At 42.5% G+C, this 15,779-nt stretch overlaps 1 pseudogene across 1 annotated transcript; it reads right to left on the bottom strand.

Moving 5' to 3' along the window:
* Positions 1-11,222: 11,222 nt before the first annotated feature.
* LOC147905476 (putative 12-oxophytodienoate reductase-like protein 1) lies at positions 11,223-12,952 on the bottom strand (annotated as a pseudogene). Its single transcript, XR_015541650.1, has 4 exons — positions 12,734-12,952; positions 12,524-12,625; positions 12,023-12,414; positions 11,223-11,936 (listed from the first exon to the last, which is right to left on the bottom strand). The product of XR_015541650.1 is annotated as a putative 12-oxophytodienoate reductase-like protein 1 (transcript).
* Positions 12,953-15,779: the final 2,827 nt, after the last annotated feature.

The following is a 15,779-nucleotide window of genomic DNA, read 5'->3' as shown; positions in this document are numbered from 1 at the left end:
AGCTTCACGCATCCTCCCTGTGGTACGTAGATACTCCCTTATGCTTGCGGAATCTCGTGTCCCATTCAAATGCTCCCAAATGGTAGATGCCACATTCTTGAAGATATGCATGGGATCAAGCAGGTGATTGATCTTGAGGTGGGACCAATATGGTAAACGATAAAAGATGGAGTATCTAAATAAAATAAAGTGTTAGCGGGCAATCTTTATTTCCAGCCAATATAGCACACAATAGTTACAAACCCTTATCGGCTCATGCCAAGTGGTGGAAGAGTCGCCGAACCGTCCCAAATTCTCATCCAATCTCCCACGGTGAGTGATTGTGGAAGGACTTCATTCCAAGGGGCAACATATCTAGGATGATCAGGTGGGAGAAATCGATGGTAATTCTCATAGATGACCTTATTCAATGCGTCTACCTGTGAGGCAACTAGCAAAGGACCACAAATAGGACATGCATGGTAACCCAATGTAGTGAGACCTGAACAATAGATGCAATTAAGAGTTGAAGGTGGGTTTAGGGTGCCACATCCTTTGCCTATTCATAATCAGAAATGCAATGCTTACCTGAACACTCGCCATAGCTTGGGAAGTCATGCATCATCCACATCAAGACTGCTTTGTAGTTGAAGTCTCGTGACGAGGGAGGCCTGCTCACATCATGCACCTCGATACCTCTTCAAAGTATCTCTAGCTCGTCAATCAAAGGCTCCAAATAAACATCAGGGTTTTTGACTTTATGTTTTCCTGGAATTAGAAGGGACAGCATAACATGTCCTTTCTTAATAGCCATAGAGGGTGGAAGATTATAATTTACCAATATCACTGGCCATACACTGTAACACATGCTTTTGAGACCAAATGGGTTCACACCATCCATACCCAATCCAAGTCTCAAGCTCCTAGTTTCTTCCTTGAAGATTGGCCGTGTGTCTTCAATATGCTTCCATGCAAGAGAGTCCGCGGGAGTTCTCTACTTGCCATTGGTTGATCGATGGGAGGAATGCCATGACATGAGCTCTGCAATAATAGATTTGCACTTGAACATATGTTGGATGCGAGGGATTATGGAAAAATGTCGCAAAACCTTACGAGGCACGTCCAAAGTTTTGAGATCTGCTCTATATCTTGCCTCTCCACAAGTAGGACACTCTCTTGCATCCTTATGTAGTCCATGAAACAAAACGCAATCGTTGACATATGCATGGATGCGCTTGTAATCTAATCCTCCAAGAAAGGTCACATGTTGCCTTGCCATATCTCTTGAGGTCGGTAATTTATTCTCCCTTGGAAGCATTTTACACAATAACCTGTACGTGAAGACCATAAATGAGGAAAAGCATTCGAGTAATTGACCCACTAGCATAATTCACCATGTTTGCAAAATAGACTTTAAAGCTTACTTGAGTAATGCATTCAAAGTTGCATTACTCATAGATGGTTTGCAAGTTTAGTAACTCAAGGGAGGCACGTAGAATAGAGAATGTGCACCCCTCAAACAGTGGAGTCGATGCTGCAGTAAAAAGATCATCATGCTCCATGCTATCATCCCTCCCTTGATGGACATATAAATCCCACACCATATCATCAAACACCTTCTCCTCCATGGCTTCATGAGGTAATGGCGGAGGGCTACTATCACCATCACTCCATGCATCCGTAACGGTCCCTCCTGAAGATCCCACCTCATATCGCCGATGCTTCGCCTCCTCATGGTGAGCATAGGGCAACATATGTGGGTCTGGCAATGCATCCTATATCAAATTAAAATGGGATCATAACTCAAACATATGAACACACATAGGTATCTCAATCAACCTTAACTTACAAACCCTTACCCTATTTATGGTCACATCCCATTCTCCATACTTTGAGATGTGATTGAGTGTAATCCTGCATGCACGATACATGTTTCCTCGACATCAATCACACATACATTTGATTTTTTGCTCCAACCACATTTTGCGATGGTGGATACGAAGGGATTCATCCTCATTGGAGCTACTTGTTGAAGATGAAGACATCCTATAACAAACAACCCAAAAAAGTTTGCTCTTCTTTAAATGTTTAATTTTAAACTCTGTGGCACATCTATAGGTACATCTAAAAGCGCATCTGTTTGTTCTGTGGTGCACATCTAAAAGCACATCTAAATGCGCGTCTAAAACCGCGTCTACTCTGTGTATTTAGCCGTGCCTATAGACGTGCTTTTAGATGCACCTATAGACGCAACTTTTAAACCTACTTTTAGCGTGCTCGCTTTGCTTTTCTTCACATTACTTATACTTTGCACGGCTTGCTTGCTTCCTTATTAGCAGATCCACAGTTTCGATGCTTAAGAGGAAGGTTTCCACACTTACTTCCAAGCTTACACTTAAGAGGAAGGCACCAACACTTACTTCAAGCTTAAAGGAGAGGAGGTCAAACAAGGAGGAGAAGCAACTTTGAAAAAGGAGAAGAACCTTTCATACCTCTATCCAAGGTAAGTCTTTTTGCAGTTGATCTTTTTTGGAAGTTTGCTCTCTTTGGATTTGTACTTTCTCGTATCCAAAAAACGCATGATCTGGGTATCAGTGTCACGTTTGTGTGTCGGGCGCAATGTCCTTTTCTACTTTTTGGAAAAGTCCGTCTGTCGGAGCGCGTCTATAGGTGCCTCTCGGAGCGCATCCAAAATTGCATCTATAGGCGAGTCTAAATGCGCGTCTAGCCTATTTGCAGACACAGACAGCTGCGTCTATAGACGATTGTTATACGCAAAAATAGATGCGCCAATCAGATGCGTCTATAGACGCGCTCCGATAGTAACCCGATTCTCTCTTCCCTTCCCCTTTCTTCTCAACTCATTATTAATAGATTTTTTTTCTTTTTTCCAGTTCAACATGTGGGTAGCAAGCGCTTCTAGCTCACTTGATCCCCGGGATTCTATTTGTAGGGACTTATATAACCTTTTGGGGCACCCTCCTAGTCCTGTGGAGTTATATGGGTATATGACGGGTACTCTAAACACCCCCTAGGAGTCGGCACTACAGACTCCAAACCACCCCACACCAGCTGAGATCACCCCAGTGGAGTTAGCATAGCCCAGCCGCTTACATAGCACAGGCCCATCTCCCATGCTGTCTTATGCCCCTTCCCCCATGCCGTCTTATGCCCCTTCTGCCATGCCGTCTTATGCCCCTTCCCCCATGCCATTAGAAGATCCTTCTATCTCGTAGAGCCGTCGATGTACTCTTGTGCAGTCGAGACTCAGTTCTCTAGCTATGAGTGGTCAGTGTAGTCCCGTGCAGTCTCCAGCTACGAGTGGCCAATGTACGAGCTCGACACGACACAGTAGTAGGCATAGTAGTAGGGAGAGCGGTGGGGGATGCATGGCACAGTGCTTTGGGAGGGGTGGCGGTGGGGACGATGATGATTCAGATGATTTAGACGTGCCTCCGGGTGATGGTACAATATTCTATGACATCACTCAGACAGGAGGCATCTTGATGGATGCGTGAGGAAAGGACATCATGGCCTTCATGCGCTCTATAATTGCTAACAATTATAGAGATTGCTTTATCCACTTCAAAGACCAGCCAAAGAGGTTGGCTGATGAGACCCTCGCTGCTGTTCACTCTAGGTATCCTAACCCCCCCAATCGCCAGTTCACAGATAAATCGGCCAAGTCAAAGATTGTTACGATACTTGGCAATAAAAGATCTTCGCTTAAGAGGCAGGCACTAGCGGAGCTTGCCAAGCTCGAGGGAGGTCAACCACCAAGGGGCCCACCCCACACCACTCACAAGCGTGAGTGGAAGAAAGCAATGAAGTCAGCAAGGGAGGACCCCAGTCTGCAGTACATGGAGGCACGAAAGATCTAGATGGAGGAATATGGAAGCGCGCATTTTGGAGCAAGGGGTGTTGAATCATGGGGAGCCCAATTTGTAAGTATCGATCTCAAATTATATTGCTTATGTAGTTTATTAGGAGGTTGTTTCTTTGTACTAATCCCTCCGTAAATTATGTCGTCTTACAACTTGAGATCATGGGCAGATACCCTACTCCTGTGGAGACAGCCTACCACCGCCACCATCGCAAAGGAGATACATGGAGGCACTTCTATGATGACAGGTTGATTACTGAGGAGCAGTATACCCGAGCTACTGGAGTGGCCCCCGAGGTATTTGAAAGTAATTAAACAATGCCAAAATTATAAGTAAAGATTTGATTTTTCATACATTGATATATGTTGTCCCTTGTTTATAGGCCGTGCATAAGATGACGAGGAAGACGAGGAAGGAGGCACAAAAGGGAGCGCAGAAGGGAGCATGGAAGGGAGCGAGGACGTGGAGAACATAGATTAGTCGTAGAAGTAGTGCTAGCTACCCTTTTTTATACTTAAAGCCACTGTCTTGGCTTCGTGCCTCTTGTATATACACTCCTCTTATTTTTTGTACTTGAAGCCACATGACGTGGCTTAGCTTCATGCTATATGTACATACAAGCACTTTTTGAGCTTTCAATTTTATTATGTTTTAGAGTTGTAATGTTTTATTTGGAATTGTAATTAAAATGCGGTTGGCTATAAGAATTGAATTACACAATGTGAAAATGGGATTCTTGTAACTATATAGCATACACAACATACACAGCATTCTGTAAATTTTAAAAAAAAATTATAAAGCACGTCTATTAGTGCATCTACAAATGCGTCTATATATGTGTCTGTCTGTTCCACAAGCGTCTATTTTTACGTCTATAAACGCATTTATAAGAGCGTCTATTTAAGCATCTAAATGTGTGTCTATACGTGCGTGTGTCTGCTATATAGACGCACTGGTAGACATGGGTCTCTAGACGTGAAAATAGATGCGTAAATAGACGCGCCCGTAAGTTTTTTATTTAGTTCAGTAAACATGTCTATGTGCGCGTCTATGGGTGCTTTGTCTTGTTGTGCGCTGCAATACTTTTGTAACATACTCTTTTTGTGAAAGCCAAAGGAGTTTCCTACTCTGATCATGCGTGATGCACATACCAAGAATATGACCTGTAAGTCCCAAATCCTTCATATCAAAGGCCTCATACAACTTGGCCTTTAATGCATCTAGCTCATGAGTATTCCTCGGGGGGGTCACTCATCATATGTAACCCTATCACGTGAGTTCAATAGAAGGATATTTTTTATTTCTAAAATTTACAGAAATAAATATACATAAGGGACTATTTAAAATAGTTTTGGGAAAAATTTATAGACTTGTATAGAAAAGGGGTACATTTTATTAATGAAAAATTTATAGATAAAGGATTTTAGAAATAGGCCTTGAACACACGTGATATAGAGGGTTTATACATAGTGACCCCCCCGAGGAGTATTCTTGCTAGCCAATAGCATATCATCCACATATAGTGCCAAGATTATCAGGCTATTATCCTTAGCCCTTTTAATGTAGAGGTAGTGATCAATTTCACTTCTTCTAAAACCTTAGGACCGAATAAAAGCATCAAACTTCTGATACCATTCTCTAGGCACTTGCTTAAGACCATAGAGACTCTTCTTCAGCTTCCAAACTAAATGCTCTTTGCCCTTTTCTTCAAAGCCCTCCAGCTGCACCATGTAAATTTCCTCATGCAAATCCCTATGCAAGAAAGCTATCTTGACATCCATCTATATAAGCTCCATATCCTCTGATGCCACTAGTCCAAGCATGCATCTAAGTGTGGTCATCTTCACAACTGGAAAGAATATCTCATCAAAGTCCATACCCTTCTCTTGCTTGAACCCTTTAGCAACCAAACGGGCCTTATACCTAGGCACATCATCACCTGTGACCTTCATTTTGTAGACCCATTTACATGGCAATGCTTTCTTTCCATGTGGCAAAGAAACCAAGTCCCAAGTCTTATTCTTTATAAGTGAACTCATCTCTGATTGCATAGCATACTCCCACTTGCATTGATCCTCGTGCATCATAGTCTCTCTGTAGCAAGAAGGCTCCCTGCAATTAGTAAGCATCACATAGTCTATCCCTGGAACAAACCTATCAGGTGGTCTAAACACTCTAGATGATCTTCTCAAGGGCATTTCAGCTTGCTGTCCCACCTACATATCAGCCACATTTGGCTGATCATTTCCACTAATAGATGATCCATCATCTACCCTTGATTGTATACCTATGGGATTACTTGGTGATACCATTTCTTGCAGATTTGGTGCATGGACAACTTGCTATCTATTAACATATGCAGGTGGATTCACATCCTGGAAAGTGATTCTCCTCATTTTTACATCCCTCATGGGTGCCTTATGCATCTTCTTCTCATTGAAGACTACATAAGGGCTGTGTATGATCTTCTTTACTTCTAGATCCTAGAGACGATAGCCCATCTCTCCACTTTTACCATAACTCAGAAAGATGCATTTCCTATGGGATTACTTGGTGATACCATTTCTTGCAGATTTGGTGCATGGACAACTTGCTATCTATTAACATATGCAGGTGGATTCACATCCTGGAAAGTGATTCTCCTCATTTCCACATCCCTCATGGGTGTCTTATGCATCTTCTTCTCATTGAAGACTACATAAGGGCTACGTATGATCTTCTTTGCTTCTAGATCCCAGAGACGATAGCCCATCTCTCCACTTTTACCATAACTCAGAAAGATGCATTTCCTAGACTTGGGATCTAGCTTCTTTCGAAGCTCTTTTGGCACATGTGCATATGCCTCACATCTAAATATACACAAATGAGAGTAAGAGGGCTTCTTGCCACTCCATGCCTCTTTAAGAATACCACCATTTAAACTCTTACTAGGTGATCTATTGATCACATGCACTACAATCTTCATTGCCTCAGCCCAAAAACCACCAGAAAGACTTACATTGGAAAGCATGCATTGCAACCTTTCTTGAATGGTACGGTTCATCTTTTCTACAACTGGATTTTGCTCTGGAGTATGAGGGGATGTGAGCTCCCTCTTAATTCCACGTGTATCATAGAAATGCTGAAAGTCATGAGAGAGATACTCTCCACCATTGTCAGTCCATAGGCATTTAAGTGTTCTACATGACTGATTCTCAACCAAGGCTAGCAATTTCTGAAATACCTAGAACACATCACTCTTCTGAGCTATAGCATAAGCCCACACTTTTCTAGTTGCATCATCAATGAATATCACATAGTATTCAGCCCCGCCTAATGACCGTGTAGGCATGGGACCACATACGTCTGAATGCACCAAATCAAGCTTTTCAAACTCTTTCTTTCCTCTTCTTTTATGGGCTGATTTAGTCTACTTCCCATAGAGATAGTGCTCACAAAATTCAAAATTAGAGAAACTCAAATGCGGTACATAACCCAAACGGCATAAGAGTTTCATTCCATTCTGACTCATGTGCCCCGATCTGCAATGCCACAAAGAAGTGCTTGGTTGCTCGGTTATTGCAACAACATGATCAAATACCCCTGATACATGTAAGGAATACAAAGTCCTATAGTTCGTACCCCTGGCCAAAAGCATAGAGCCCTTCTGAATTTTCCAACTCTGAAAGCCAAAAGTGGTGTGAGAACCAGCATCATCTAGCTGACCCAGTGAAATAAGACTCTTGGTCAAGTTAGGCACATGTCTCACATGTTTCAAAATAAATGCAGACCCATTTGCAAAATAAAGCTTTATGTCACCTACTCCCACTATGTCACATGCATAGTCATTTCCAAGATGCACACAACCTGTCTTTCCACTGTCATAAGTGGAGAACCATTCCCTATGGGGAGTAACATGGAATGAAGCACCAGAATCCAAAAGCTAATCTTGGGAATATGCATCATCTGAAGTGGTAAGCAACTCTGCAGATAAACTGGACATGAAGAGAACGTCATTGTCACTATCATGTGTGACTGCATTGATTTCCTCGATCTTCACTTTTTCTTTGTCCTCCCTTGGACTCTCTTTCTTTTGATTTGCACCCCAATTTGCATTCTTTTTCTTATCCTTTTGCTCTCTTTTTCATATGACCTAGCTTCTTGCCATAGTGGTAACACTCAATGTTTCGTGCCTTGGATTTGCTACGAGACTTCCCTCTTTCTTTGGACTTCCCCCTGAACTGTGATTTGCCCCTTTGCACATTTAAGGATGCATCATGCTTGTTGCCATCCATAGACTTCTGTCTAATCTCCTCGGCCAATAAGCTACCCACAACATCATAAAATTTCAGTACTCCACCAGGTGTAGAGTTACTAATAGCTGTACGCAAGGTATCCCATGAGGATGGCAATGAACATAAGAGAAATATTGCCTTAGTCTCTGCATCAAAATTTATCTTCTAAGCCTGAAGCTGCCTGAAAATAATATTGAATTTCAGTACTCCACCAGGTGCAGAGTTACTGATAGCTGTACGCAAGGTATCCCATGAGGATGGCAATGAACATAAGAGAAATATTGCCTTAGTCTCTGCATCAAAATTTATCTTCTAAGCCTGAAGCTGCCTGAAAATAATATTGAATTCATTCAAGTTAGAAGCAATGGAGACCCCTTCCTTCATTTGTAGCTCAAACAATCTCTTCATGAGGTAAACTTTATTAGAGGAGTTTCTTTCTCATAAGTGGCACATAGTTCTTCCACAAATCTTCCGTAGTTTGCTCATTTACTACTGTGAAAGAAACTGACTCTGCAAGATAAAGTCTAATAGTAGACTTTGCTAATGCATCCAACTCATTCCAATCATCCTCAGACATATTGCAGGCTTAGTTTCAATCGCTGCCAAGGGTTTAATCTGCTTCTTTTGAATAAGCACATCACTTATCTGTTCTTTCCACAAAGAAAAGTTTGTCTCATCAAACTTTTTAATGCTAAAAAACTACTTTTCAAACATGGAAGAGGATGCCATCATGCAAATGAAGCAAAAATCCCAACTGCTAGTGCCTACAAAAGAGAATCACACCAAATACCAGGTGCACCTAAATGTGTATGCCACAATAGAGTGAAATATCACAAAAACTCATGTCTCAAAGCATCTGACTCATGTGCATGTACTATGTATCCATATGAGCAAATATGACCTAAAAGAAAATGCCATCTGCCAAATGACTCAAGCATAAACACCGTCCACTGGCATATGCATTAATAATATCTCATCCAAGAGAGCATAGCACTATCAATGCATCACCTGCAATGTGTCAAAGCTGTCCCTCAGCATAAAATAGCATCCATGTGCAAAGCGTCTATAAAAAATAGCATCCCACAAGGCAATTTAGGCCTATCAGCACATCCAAAGGACCGCAATGCATCCAAATGGCCTATAAATCATCCACTGCAACCCAATGCACACCACGAATGAGTGCACAACACTGCTCAAACTGCAACTAGAGTGATCTGCATAAGGTATGCTCAAGAAATCATAGTCCCACGATAATGACCGCTACTGAAAATAGAACCTGAAATGCCTCCAAACATGGGCGCCATTGCATAATCGGACTCAGTAAGAAAATTTGCAAATATCTCTCTTCTGTCGGAACTCCAAAATCCCAACCAATGAGTGAGAAATGGGAGTCAACACTTATCCACTGCCATGTGGCATAAATCTAAGGTTTCAAAACCTTAGAATGAAAAATGCATAATAGAGAGATGAAATCGAATACACAGAGATCTATAACTCTGAAAATCCTTCACCGAATCACGTAAGAACTGACAGGTAGGGGTTTTTGGGCTTTGGGAATGCAATGGGATGGACGGTTTTGAAAACCGTAGTCTCAATCATTGGGTCCAACACACGGACTGAAAAACGTTTTTGGAAACAGAGCTGTTTGTAAACTCCATCGGAGTACGAATGATGAGCAACATAGAAGTTTTAGGACCTCTTGAGTCCACCGGAACTGACAGATCTGCAAATGGTCGCTCTAAACTTGAGTTCCAACACCCGAGCAGAAAAACGCAGAAACTGACACAGTGAGTCAGAATTCCAATGAAATGATCCCAGATTCAAGAATGAAGGTGTTTCCAAGCTTCTAAAGTGAAGTGGATACCAAAAGCAAGCAATAGTTGCCTCTACAAGTCAATAGTCAATGTGGCTGTCCACATTCTCAACATGACAACGAGTAAAGAAGTCAAAGGAAAGACACAAGTGACTTTTCCAAAGGTTCCTCCAAGGTCTCTACACACTCGGATGCAAGTAAAGTCACCCACAAAGCATCCCACAGAGCTTCTCCTTCCTCCCATAGAGCTGCTGAGCTTTCAGGCATTCACACACGCTCAGCTAGATCACCCGGGCTCTGATATCAATTGAGAGTGCTCTCAACAGAAGTAAGAATGGAAGAGGGAGCAAGAGAGACAGAGAGCCACACAAGTTTTGGTGGGTGCAAAACCACCCTAATCTTCTTTTTCATTTATTTATATATGTGTTTGAGTATTGTACATAACCGGGCTAAAGGCACAATGCCCTTTAATCCCCACACTTTGGCCTATTTGTGTTTTGAAGCATTTTAGGCCACATTACACTTGTTTGGTATATCCAATTCTGTTCACACGTATCGCCAGAGGGGGGAAAACTAGCAACTAAAATTTTGTTACCCCCATAAATTTTGAATTTTCACACCTCCTGCCCATTAAATCTTGGAAGATCAAGTACCTGCAACCTGTCCCCGCCCTGCAACCCGCACACACCTCGACATGACCTTGCGTAGATTTTGGTTTTCCATTGTCTTCTTTTGGGTAAGTTGTCTTTTATTCTTTGCTTGTCTTACCAGGCAGCTAGGTTCTCTGGGTTTATTCTGGACTGATCATGGCCATGGCGTCAATGGAAACATGCAATAGCCATCTCTATTTATTGGATCCTTCAACATTAACATTTTCAAATCTCCTCCATTTTAGAGCAACATGGTTGTCTTCCCTCATTTCATTTGGATAGACATTGAATGTCTTCTTCTTCAACTTCAAATTGCAATGCTTGCATGTGTTGCGAATGCATTCAATCCTTTGCTAATGGCTCCCACAGACACCTAAAACCTGCCCTCCGTTGCAACACACGATGAGAACCATCACTATACCCTTCCCACTCTACAAGCCAAACAGAAACCCAAGGAAGGTCCAAGAATAAACCAACAATAGACCCACAATGGGTCCAAAAATCAGAATTATATTTTACCAAAAAAAGATATTAGAGACTTATTATTGAAAGATAAATCTAATTGCAAGCACATTTACGATTCAAGCTTATTACTATGTCCCTATGAGAACACCGACGATCGAGGTTGGCATTAAGAGATTTAGGTAACCTCCTCTATTTTCCTCACGTTGCAAGGTCAGAATCTGGGTGAACCCGCCACCACGGGCGTCCTCGGCGACGATACATCCAACATCCTTCAACACTTCAATGAGCTTGGTATGCGTACAAGCATCCTCCTCCACTTCCCTAGCATTCAGCATCGCGTAGAAGGTCGCCCTATCATAGCGACTCAGGTTTGCCCCTACCGCAAACCGGAGTGGGAGATCCGGATTCGAGATAAATAGCCTCCCATATGACATCAGATCCGCTGCCCCCGTCTTTACTGCCTCCATTCCAGACTCCTTGGTGTAGCCGCCGCTGCTTATCACGACACCCTGGAAAGACTTGCTGAACAGCGAGCAGTCCTCTGCGGTTTCCTTCACTCCTTGGTTGGTGAATCGAGGCTCCGTAAGGTGCAAGTAAGCCAGTTTGAACTTGTTGAGCTCTCGTATGAGGTAGAGACCCAGAGTTTCCGGATACGAGTCTGTGGCGCCCAAGTGGTCGATGATGGGGGGAATCCTAATGGCAGTGCGGTCATGTCCCATCTCCTGGGCAACGGTGGAAAGCACCTGCAAGGCAAACTTGCAGCGGTTCTAAATGGAACCACCATACTCATCGGTGCGGTCATTGATGCCGTCCTTGAAGAACTGATCAAACAGGCAGCCGTGGCCGGCGTGAATTTCTACGCCATCGAACCCTGTGAGGTTAACGATAGGGTAAGTGAGATTTGAGAAACCAAGCGAAATGGAAGTCACAGACACAGATGCACAGCATCCGCAAAACGTTCGCGCCATTCGGTCCAGTGGGCAAGACTCCGCAGGAGTTGGCGGAAGAGGTCCACAATAGCTGGAATCTCATCAGTTCTCAGAGCGCGTGGCTGGGAGTACTCCGCCATGACTCCATCGGGAAGCCTGACGGGGACTCTTTTCGCTGTCGAGGAAACCGGGGAAGAACCGTGGGGCTGGTAATCTGCATTGGCCAACAACCAAGCTAAAACGTTAGCGAAGAGCCGAAGCAGCTCTAGAGTTAAGTCGCCGAACGTTCCAAAGCGTGAAGCACGACCAACATGCCAGAGTTGGCAGAAGATGATACCGCCCTTGTCATGTACCGCTTGCACGACCTTCTTCCAAGCTTCCACCTGCTCCTCGGTCCATACACCTGGAGAGTTCGGAAATCTGGGGCGCAAAGAGAAGAGATCAGCGTTCACAACAAAACCGGATTAATCGGAAAGCGATTACAGAGCTGAGGGCTTTGGTTCAACTGAAAGAGGTCTCAGGTGCCTACCCGATGGGCTCTGGGGTCGCTCGCTGAGAATAGAATTCGATGTGGGCACGCTGAGGGACATAGTTGAGGGCTCGGCAACGAGTGACAGGAGCCAGAACGATCCTGAGGATGAGCAGAAGGAAAAGAAGAAGAAATGAGAGACGAGATTCGTACAATACCTGGGAAGGGAAAGCATTCAGAGGTACAAGGAGAAGATGGAGAATGAGAAACCTGTGAGAGAGCTGAAAGTTTTCGAGCTTGAGAGGGGATAGAAGAGTGGAGAAGACATCATCCTCGCGTTTGGAGGCGATGGCTGTTTTGTGCATGCTAAGGTAAGGGTGGAGAAGGAAGAAGCAGGCGGTGGACTGAGTAGTTGGGAAATGGGAAGCTCTACTGTGATGAAGATGATGAGTAGTTGTGACTGGGAAGCTCCACTGTGATGAATGTGGAAGAAGCTCTGCTGTGATGAAGGTGATATGCAAAGACTATCAGTCCTTTAATGGGTTTGTCTCCTCCGTGCAAGGAAAGCAAGCATTTACACATCGTGTCAAATTAAAAAACAAGGGCGTACATGCAAGTCCCAGGCCTACATGCAAGACCCACACAACTGGGACATAGAGCATCACTATTGAGGAGGGATCTTGCTTAATGATGACCTAATCATTGATGCAATCCTTTTGTATGATTTGCTTCAAAATTGTTGCCCTAGACTCTCTTCTACAAGAATCCATGAGTTTGCAAAAAAGATCAACTTCAAGGAAGCTTCCATCCTATGTCCCCCCTTATTCAATTGAAGGGCATCTCCTTCTCATCCCAATAGGAAGCAAGTAATTCGTGAGAGGTACACTTAGATTGAAGGGCATCTCTTTCTAATCAACTAAAGAGCATCATCTCTTTCACACCCCAATGATTTGTGAGAGGTACTCTTAGATATTAGGGATGGTGATAATAGAATCTCTCTCTCTCTCTCTCTCTCTCTTACACACACACACATACACAATGGTATTTAAGTTATGAAGTTAAGGGCCTTCCCTAGTGGGCTTTTGCATATTATTTGGAGGCAAATAAATAAAATTTTTGGAGTCAATTGAGAACTATACACTCAAAACCACTTGAGATTGAGAAGCTTGATTTGAAATCTGACATCAAACAAATGTTAGCCATTCATACTTGCAATTCTTTTTCCAAATAATACTCATGAAACCACCTTTCTTATAAATTAAAGCTATTCAAATAAATTCTCAAAACTATTCCAAGAATCAATTTCGTACAGATTATGTATCAAGAAAGAAAACTTTATTAAAGAGGACTTTCATAAATTTGCTAACTTGGCATGGAAACTTTATATCCTAAAATGCAGATAAGAGTCTCAATGCAATACTACATTAGAAACTATAAAAGGCACTAAGATCATGTGCATGCTAAAACTTAGCATATATTAGGAGATTTCACACTTTTTTTATTTAATCACACTTATAAAAGGAATTTTTAAAATGAGTTTTAGAAAAGACCAAGTGTTTAATAATGTTGGACTTGTATAATGTCCAATTACAAAGTTGAACCATGGAACATCTAAAGCTAATGAATCCATTGTACAATACTATTTTCCAAGCTCTCCCAAAATAACATACTAACTTTGGAAAACATATAGGACTCTAGGTGAGCATAGCCGAAAGGTTAGATATCAATATATTAAAAAAAACTCTCATTTTGAATGGATAAATCTCATAACAAGATGGAGATTCTCTAGAAAAGGTCCTTATAAACTTTTTTAATATTATAATACATTATTTAAGTAAACAAAATTCATATTTAGGAAAAGTGGAATAGGCATGCATGCACGCACACACACAATCATGCACATGCACATGCGCATGCCCACACACCCACATGCATGCGTGCGTGCACACACACATGTGCGCGTGCACACGTGTGCACGTGCTCGTCATTTTCTTATGTTAAACCACACCATTTAGATATATTTCTATTATGTTTCGTATGATTTATTTCTTATTTATGATACTTGTAAATCATACTTGTACAAGAAATGTTTTTCCAATATACTATTTTGTACTTTTGATATTTTAACTATGAGCATGAATACAATTGTTGCACATGCGATAGGTTGTGGGGGATCAAGGTAAGCATGAGGTAAGATTGGGGGTAGGAGTAACCCTATGCAACAGGTTCTTGGGGTAAATTAAGGAATGAGGGGTATCTATTTGTAAACGCAATGCGAGGGAGAGGGGCGGCGCACAGGACTCTACACACTATCATATGGCATCAAGTACAACTAATCAAATTATAAATGCAATACCTTTGTCCAAATAGGGGATGACATGCTGTAAGCCTATTTCAGTTCCTTTGGAGCAGAATGTGAAGCTGAGCGCAGATGCAAGTGAGCTTCTGGAAGACCCTACTATGTACAGACGCATAGTAGGAAGTTTGATTTATATGACTATTACCAAGCCAGATTTGAGCTATGCTGTTGGATTGGTAAGTCAGTTTATGCAGGCTCCAAGGAAACCGCATTTGGATGCAGCTAGACACATACTCAGGTATGTGAAGTCCACATTGCAGTATGGACTATTTTATGAGACTGGGGTTCAGATATAGTTGCATGGATACACTGTGGGCTGGTAGTATTTCTGATAGAAGATCTACCAGTGGATATATGTTCTCTTTTGGGAGTGCTGCAGTACTAGTCACTTGGAGCAGCAAGAAACAGCCTACAGTTGCCTTGTCGAGCACAGTGGCTGAGTACAAGGGTGCAACAATGGCTGCATGTGAGGTAGCTTGGTTGCATAAGCTACTCTATGATATGCATCAGTCTACAGATGGGCCAGTTGTCATTTATTGTGACAACATGAGCAGTATACACTTGGTAAATAACCCAGTCTATCATGCTAGAACAAAGCACATTGAGGTGCATTATCACTATGTGTGGGAGAAGGTTTTACTAGGTCTTATTGATCTAATTTATGTCAGCACAGAGGATCAGGTAGCTAACATATTCACGAAGGCATTGGGCGCAGAGAAGTTGCGCAAGTTCAGAGACCTGCTTGGTGTGCAGGAATTGGGATTGAGCTCGAGGGGGAGTGTTGAGATATCGAGCTCCACTCGTGATATGCCAGGGTGACCGTTGTGCATTTATGTCACCGACTTGTTAGCTGCAGATGCAGTTGGTACACCGCCCATGAATAATAGCTGGATGATAGCTATCCTTATGTACTCTAGTTCGTGGATCAGTTAGTATGCCACCTTAGTTAGCTGAGTT

Source organism: Dipteris shenzhenensis, chromosome 1 (genome assembly GCF_047967505.1).
Source record: "Dipteris shenzhenensis isolate YYH24624 ecotype China chromosome 1, Dip_SZ_1.0, whole genome shotgun sequence".
In the NCBI taxonomy this organism is placed as follows: Eukaryota; Viridiplantae; Streptophyta; class Polypodiopsida; order Gleicheniales; family Dipteridaceae; genus Dipteris; species Dipteris shenzhenensis.
Note: the sequence above shows the minus strand (reverse complement) of the source record. Positions and strands in the feature narration are given on the sequence as shown.